Below are 8,039 nucleotides of genomic sequence, written 5' to 3'. Positions count from 1 at the left end.
ACACTAGCTATTTTATCATCATAGTAATAGTGTAGCACATCATCATCCTCAAACTCATTTCTAGCTAGCTAATCACTCCTGCTGCTCTCTCTTAGGTAAAATAACATAAAACATGTGTAGCTCTCCTCCTTGATCAAGTTGGAGCATACAGATGAACCTGTCTCCTAATCGTGGGTAGCGCATCTGTTTGCTGCCCCCTAGTACTTCTCTGCGCTTCTCCATCACACATTTGGTCCAGTCTTGCACTATTAAGCATCCGTCGCTAATCTTGAATGCACTAAAGTAATCTGTAGGATATCTTGGCCGTAAGCTAATAATACTCATGGTACCTTTAGTCTCGATCCCATAAGGCACAACATTCATCGGGAGTCCCTGTTGAAGAACATCGTATGGTAACATACTTAGCAATGAAGTTTAGCTTCAAAAATAATGTATGGAAAAGATGCACTGAGGACAAATAGTAAAAATCTTACCATCCTTCCTAAATAGATGTGACCGTAGTTCATTACGAACACTATTGGTCGCACGTTTTCAGTACTAACATTTCTAAATGCAGGAAGAAAATTTGTCTTGACAGTATCAAGATCCTCAAGCCATGAAACATAATGACTTAGCTCCTCGCAGTTGAGTTCAGCCTCGGGACAGTAGTAGGTCCTGTCTACCAAGCCCTGGACATGTTTGCTTGCACCGAAATAAGCTGACAATACAAATTAGTTGTCAACTATTTTTGAATAAACAATATCAAAGACATAAATATGGTTGAGAAACTTACATAATGGTATAACTGGAGGCGTCTGCACATCGACCCAGATGTCGGTATTACCTTCAATATCATCTTCCGGACGAATATCAAAGGTGATAACCATATCAGGCTCAAATGCATAAGTCTTGCATAGTGCTCGCCATGTTTTGCATCCAAAATAGGTGTAGTCGTCTGAATTGTATAATTTTGCGTGGAAAATATAACCATGCTCGGTCTTCAAGTAAACTTTCTTTACCTCCATAGTATGACTGAAACCTATCTTATCCAATACAAAAACTCTTGCATGGCAGGGGATACGCTAGTACAATAGTAAAAAAATATAAGTTGAAGCAAATGAAGCAGATGTCATGCTTAATTACGAAAAAAGACTTGTCGTTGTGACTTACTGTATCCACTTCGAAGTTCTCGTCCAGCTTGATGCTGAAGCGCCTATCATCATCTAGGAAGATTCCGTCGCACAGGCCGCGCTCGTCTTCGCAGTATTTGCAAATACCGAAATCCTTTTCGTCATCAGACATTTCCTATGTTCATAGTTAAAACATTAATTGAAAATCGATCGAAGACAACTACCAGGATACTCAACACACAAATCCGGGGCACTCGATATTTCCTACATATTCTGGCACAAGTCATGCCAAAATTCACGGAAAAATCCGGCATGACCTTTGCTAAAATAGGACATATCGAGCGCCTGAAATTTGCCGGAACGGAAATGAATCAACACTCTAGCAAAACATAGGCCACTCGGAGGTGTAACCTGCAAACATGACCGGCCACTTGGATATTGAGCAACACAAGATATACATTTCAAAATATCTTATAGGAGTCAAATTAGCATGCATTCAATAAGCAAAAGTAAATCATCTCATGCGTCCATACATAGTCGAATATTATCACTAATACATCCCAAATGGTGTCATACATATAACATCACTAATACAACTAAAACCCTAGCACACGACGGGTATCGGCGCGAGCGGTGGACACCCATAGAGAAGGAACCATCACGGGATCATAGCTCCAGTGAGATCCCTGGAGAACCTGCCAGGTATTGGAGAACTTGTGCTCCAACGCAAACAAGTAGCGACGGACGTGCGCAACCTCCTCACTAACACGGTGACGCACCACCTCCGCGGAGTCCTCAAGCATCTAGACCGTCACTGGCCCACGCGACTGCCACCAAAGAAGGTTCGGGTCAACGGCAGGCTGGCTCCTCACCAACCTGCGCCCCCCGGTAGGTAGCGCCTCCCAGTACCACCCCGGCGGAGCCCAGTCCCGGACATGGCCCATCTGGTCAAGCAGGTGTCATCCTCCACCGACTCGACGACGAGGATGCGGGATAGGCATCGTCCACGTCGATGCGAGAAAAATTGCTTTAACTAAAAAAATAGCAACAAGTTCTTACTAATGAGTTCTATTGATTCAATTAGTTCTTACTAAAAATAAACTTACTATAAATAAAAATAAACTAATACCTAATTAGTACCTAGTTCTTACTAACTAATTAGTACCTAGGAACTACTGCCCTAATTACCATATAAGTAATTAACTAACTAGCACTAAAAATAGCCTAGGGTTCATACTAACTAGCACTAAATAGCTAGGGTTCATACTAAGCAGAGAAGAGGGATTGGAAGGGGAGAGTGCTTACAGAGGGTAGGGAGAGAGATGGGGTCGGGGGAGACGGCGGCACCGAGGCACGGCGAGGCAGGGTCGGGGGAGACAGCGGCGAGGCGGGGTCGGGGGAGACGGTGGCGAGGTGGAGGCGAGGCGAGGTCGGGGGAGACGGCGGCGAGGTGGGGTCGAGGGAGACGGCGGCAAGGCGGAGGCGACGAGAAATAGTAGAGGAGAATTGGGGGAGGAAGCATAGGAGAGGGAATCAGGCCGCGCGGGGGGTTAGGTGAAAATACCTTTAACAGTAGCGTGGGGAGGCAAAACGCGCTCCTACTAAAATCCGTAGTAGTAGCATTGTTCGTAGAAGGGCGCTACTACTATACCTAGCACGTCGGGAACGGTGTGGCAATTATAGTAGTAGCGCGTTCTGTTCCTGCCGCGCTACTGCTAAGCGGGTAACAGTAGCGCCGTTCTAGCAGATGCGCTACTGCTAAGTAGCAGTAGCACCTCATTTTAACAAGCGCTACTGGTAACATTCTGTGTATAAGGTTTTCCCTAGTAGTGTTAGAGGGTTAGTCTTCATTGATTGAAGAAAAACATTACTTCTTGTGTTGCACATCTAAGTCATCAATTTTGCGTAAGTGTTAGGATGTGTGTCCTCTTCAAAGGATATTCGAAGATTCTAAGATATTTAGCTCACACTGCAACTTGCAAAATCTCTTCTCATCCAAGGGCTTTGTGAAGATATCAGCTTGCTGTTCTTCAGTCTTCACATGATCGATGGAGATGTCACCCTTCAACACATGATCACGAAGAAAATGATGACGAATCTGAATGTGCTTTGTCTTCGAGTGCTGAGCTGGGTTATGAGAAATCTTGATGGCACTCTCATTTGTCACAATAGAGTCACACATTCTTCACATTGATTCCGTAGTCCTTGAGAATTTGCTTCATCCATAGCAATTGAGCACAGCACGAACCAGCAGCAATGTACTTAGCTTCAGCAATAGAAAGTGATACGCAATTCTGTTTCTTCGAAGACCAACAGACCAAGGATCGTCCGAGGAAATGGCATGTTCCTGGTACCTCTTGAGAATGCGTTGATTTTCCCTTGAAGAGGAAAGGGTGATGCAACAAAGTAGTGTAAGTATTTCCCTCAGTTTTTGAGAACCAAGGTATCAATCCAGTAGGAGACTACACGCAAGTCACCTAGTACCTGCACAAACAAACAAGAACCTCGCAACCAATGTGATAAAGGGGTTGTCAATCCCTTCATGGTTACTTACGAAAGTGAGATCTGATAGAGATAATAAGATAAATATTTTTTGGTATTTTTTTTGTATAGATTGAAAAGTAAATATTGCAAAATAAACGGTGACAGAAATAGCTAGTTGAAGGGAAAATAATACGATGTAAAGTAGACCCGGGAGCCATAGGTTTCACTAGTGGCTTCTCTGAAGATAGCATAAATTACGGTGGGTGAACAAATTACTGTCGAGCAATTGATAGAAATGTGCATAGTTATGATGATATCTAGGCATGATCATGAACATAGGCATCACGTCTGTGTCAAGTACACCGAAACGATTCTGCATCTACTACTATTACTCCACACATCGACTGATATCCAGCATGCATCTAGAGTATTAAGTTCAAAAGAACAGAGTAACGCATTAGGCAAGATGACATGATGTAGAGGGATAAACTCAAGCAATATGATATAAAGCCCATCTTTTTATCCTCGATGGAAACAATACAATACGTGCCTTGTTGCCCCTGCTGTCACTGGGAAAGGACACCACAAGATTGAACCCAAAGCTAAGCACTTCTCCCATTGCAAGAAAGATCAATCTAGTAGGCCAAACCAAACTGATAATTCAAAGAGACTTGCAAAGATATCAAATCATGCATATAAGAATTCAGAGAAGAATCAAATATTGTTCATAGATAATCTTAATCATAAACCCACAATTCATCGGATCTCAGCAAACACACCGCAAAAAGAATTACATCAAATAGATCTCCAAGAACATCGAGGAGAACTTTGTATTGAGATCCAAAGAGAGAGAAGAAGCCATCTAGATAATAACTATGGACCCGAAGGTCTATGGTAAACTAAGCTGACTTGGGGACGCTTTTCGAAGGTTGAGGTAAATGATTTCTGAAGGTTTCTTGGTTATGTGTTGAAGGATGGATACAGCTGGATGTAGGATTTGCTAGTTTTGGGTGAGATTTTATGCTTCCCCTGTATCCCCAACACCTAATTGCATAACCGGAAAATTTCGGGACTTTATAAGTGGGAATTCAAGTAGCTCTTAGGATATCTTTCCGACAGATGTATGATATAAAATTGGAGTTCGACGTCTAGTGGTCTGCCTATCCACGGTTGGTTTTACAGTAGTCTCGTTGTGTCTTAAAGAGTCCTTAGCTATGCTGACTCGGGGACGCTTCGTATGTCATGTGCACTACCTTGCACATGATGTTGCTGTACGATCGAGCCCGTGTAGTCCCCACCATGAAAACTTCGGACGAAATCTCTACCATATGTTTGTTCCGGCTTATTCCGCAAGCCAATCCTTTGTTTTGTTTTGAGTTGTGGTATTCGAGTTGCTTCGAAGTCAAATGTTGATTCCATACCTTTTCCTAAACGGTGTTCTCAAGTTCCTATGTGAATACTAATCCTTCTCGATCATCAAGTTTGTCATGTCAATCCTTGTCAGCCGATGAGATTCTCTTCAAGATGATCCTATCATTTGTCTCATCCGTAAGGTCATCTCCAAGTCTTCTCAACGTTGTTTGTTTCATTCATCCCAAGCTGCCTTTGTTTTTCCCGCCCACCCACCCCTTTTTCTTCGAGGACTCGGAATTCTTAATCAAGTATCCTTTTATTCATATGAAGTCTCTCCATTCTTTTCTGTCAATGTTCATATCCGGTGATTCTCATGAAGATTGTAACGAAGCTTCAAGTTCATCATTCTTCTTTCTTTTTTCTTCTCCGGTGGTTTCAATTCAAGCTTTGTTGATCACATTATTTTCCTTGTTTCAAATGCTTTCTCATGCCGGTGTACCTCTTAATCTTTCACTTCTCGATATGCTTTTGTTTTGGAGGGCTGAAGATATCTCGAAGATTCGTGTTTCCACTTTGCATCCATTCAAGCTATTTCAAGGTCTTATCTTATTCAAGCCATTTAATTCAACCGGTGCTATCTCCTTTTCAAGTAATCATTTCAACAGTGTTTCTTTCGAGTGGGCCCTAACCCACGGGTCTTTTTCCAGGATCTTACCTGACTCTTCTAATTTTTTCCGGAGATATTATCAAATTCTTTTCCAAGTTTGACGTAAGAATGAATTGTCATCAGTCATATGTCTGTCACCAAGATCTTTCAAATTCTTTCATCGTTGGTTCAACCTTTCTAATTTTCATTCCAGAGTACCTCAACAATCATGGTGGTGTTTCTCATCGTCATTCTCTGCATTTGAAGACCGAAGAAGTGTTTGTCTGCAATCATGTCCGTTCTTTCAAAGATTAGTGATTCTAGCTTGACGCCATCTTCTCATAATTGTTTTCGATTATGAGAATTCTTTTCACCCATCCAGAGCAATTCAGGAGTCTTTTCAGTTTGAGTACCGGAGCCCATCATCTCAGATTTATTCATCCCAGCCTCCAGCTCTCGTTCTCCAAATCTTACCGGTGCGTCATTCAAATATTCTCTAATCAGCTCGTGTTCTCTTCGTTCTCTGGTATCTAAATTCTGTTAAGTATCTACTTTCATTCTCCAATTCTTCCCGGTGTTTCTTTATATTTTCTTAGTTCATTTCCAATTCTTACGGTGGTTCATTCAAGATTCTCTTCTTTCGTTTATCATATCAATTTATTTGTTATTTCTATCCTACCGGTGGTTCGTTGAAGATCTTCCCAAGTTCGCGCTATATCTCTCTGTAATTCTTTTCAACGAGAATAAGTAGTATGCCAAATCCATTGCTTGTAATCAATTTAAATTGGTGAAGGATAAGCATAATGTAATTATCATTCTTGTTTCATCAAGTAAATTCAATTTCTGATTTCCGGAGTGGTTCATCATATCACATTCTTGGTTCGAGATGCTTTATCTTTCTTTTCCGGAGTTCCAAGTTTCCATTTTATCTCGTCGCAAAGTTTCATCCATTCATTGCAAGGATTCACCTTGTGTTTTCAACTTCTCTTTCCTTTCGTTTGATCATTCTTTTGTTTACTGGAGTTCTTCATGGATGTTCTACATGATGGTTCATCAAGGATTTAATTCCTTCTCAAAGTGTTCATCAACATTCTTTTCTGAGGAGTTCAAGCATTCTTCATCTTGCAATCCGGAGTGCAATTCTTTCTACCGTATCATTTGAGGTGGTGCTATGTCATTCTTCATAACTTGAGTTCATGTTTCATGATTCACATGTTGTTAAGAATGAGGTATCTTAAATCCATCAATCTCTCCATTAGAGTTATCTTCAATAGATTTCACCTCAAGCCTTTCATTGGGAATGTTGCCATTACGGTGCTTATCTATGATCCAATTTACGCTTCTCATCTCGATGAAGGAGTTTTCATCTCCGTGTTCTTCTCAATCCAACGGATTGATTTCGTTAGTGGCTGGTCTTCACCTCATAATTTGGGGACGTTTTCCTTAAGACCATTGGAAATCATATCTTTTGTTGTGGGTAATCCAACAACTCCGTTCTAGCCTTTGTTGTAAGTGTGCTCTGCCAAGATCTTGTTTTTCCACTTCGTCCATTCCATTCCATTCTCTCTTTTCTTCCGGAGGCATTATGATGTTGCTCTCTTCTACCCTTCTTCTTGTTCTTGTCAGGACCTTGTTCTTTTCATGTTTATCCATTTAACAGGAGTGTTGTGCCCTCTACTCAAGTTATTTTCATCTTATCAAGTTTCATATCACTTTTCAACCGGAGTGCTTCCTGAGATCTTTCTTACCCTTGTCCCATTATTTTAATAGTTTCGGAGGCAGTGTGTTGTGATTTCATCAAGTATCTTCTCATCTTATCAAGTTCTTTTTCAATCCGTCTTCTTTTCAGTCGGAGTGCTGCCCTAATTATATCATTCTTATTCCTTCTCTATCTTGTTTTAACCGGAGTGTTGTGTTTATCATTCCCCTTCTAACCGGAGTCTCATCCAAGTGCTTTCTTTTCCCAAGCTCATATTCTTTACCTTCAATTTCCAACCGGAGTGTTGCCGTAGTTGTTCTTTATCATTCCTTGTACATCTCGTGTCAACCAAGGTGCTTGCATCTACTTCTTGTCCATTGCACCCCTTTTCTTCTGTCTTTCAACCTACAAGGTTCTAGTAATGTTCCTTGTTCCTTTTTTCCAAAGGAGTGTTTGCAACTTTGCTCTTCTTCGTTGCATTCTTTCTTTAAATTTGTCCAAACTCTCAAGGTTCGTGGTTTCACTCATTTTTCAAAGAAGCAGCTTAGTTTTACCTCTTCTCTTTCTCTTTCCTTTTCCCCTCCGGTGCCATTCTAGATCTCGGGACGAGATCCTCTCGTAGTGGTGGAGTGTTGTGACGCCCCGAGACCGATGCGCCAGGTGTCCTCCGGTTATTCGTTGTTGTTGCCTTGTCATTTTATTGCGTGTCATGCATTGCATATCATGTCATCATGTGCTTTTCATTTGC

The sequence above is a fragment of the Triticum aestivum genome, chromosome 4A (assembly GCF_018294505.1).
Source record: "Triticum aestivum cultivar Chinese Spring chromosome 4A, IWGSC CS RefSeq v2.1, whole genome shotgun sequence".
NCBI classification, from domain to species: Eukaryota; Viridiplantae; Streptophyta; class Magnoliopsida; order Poales; family Poaceae; genus Triticum; species Triticum aestivum.
The sequence above is the reverse complement of the archived record's forward strand: the minus strand, read 5'-3'. Positions refer to the sequence as shown.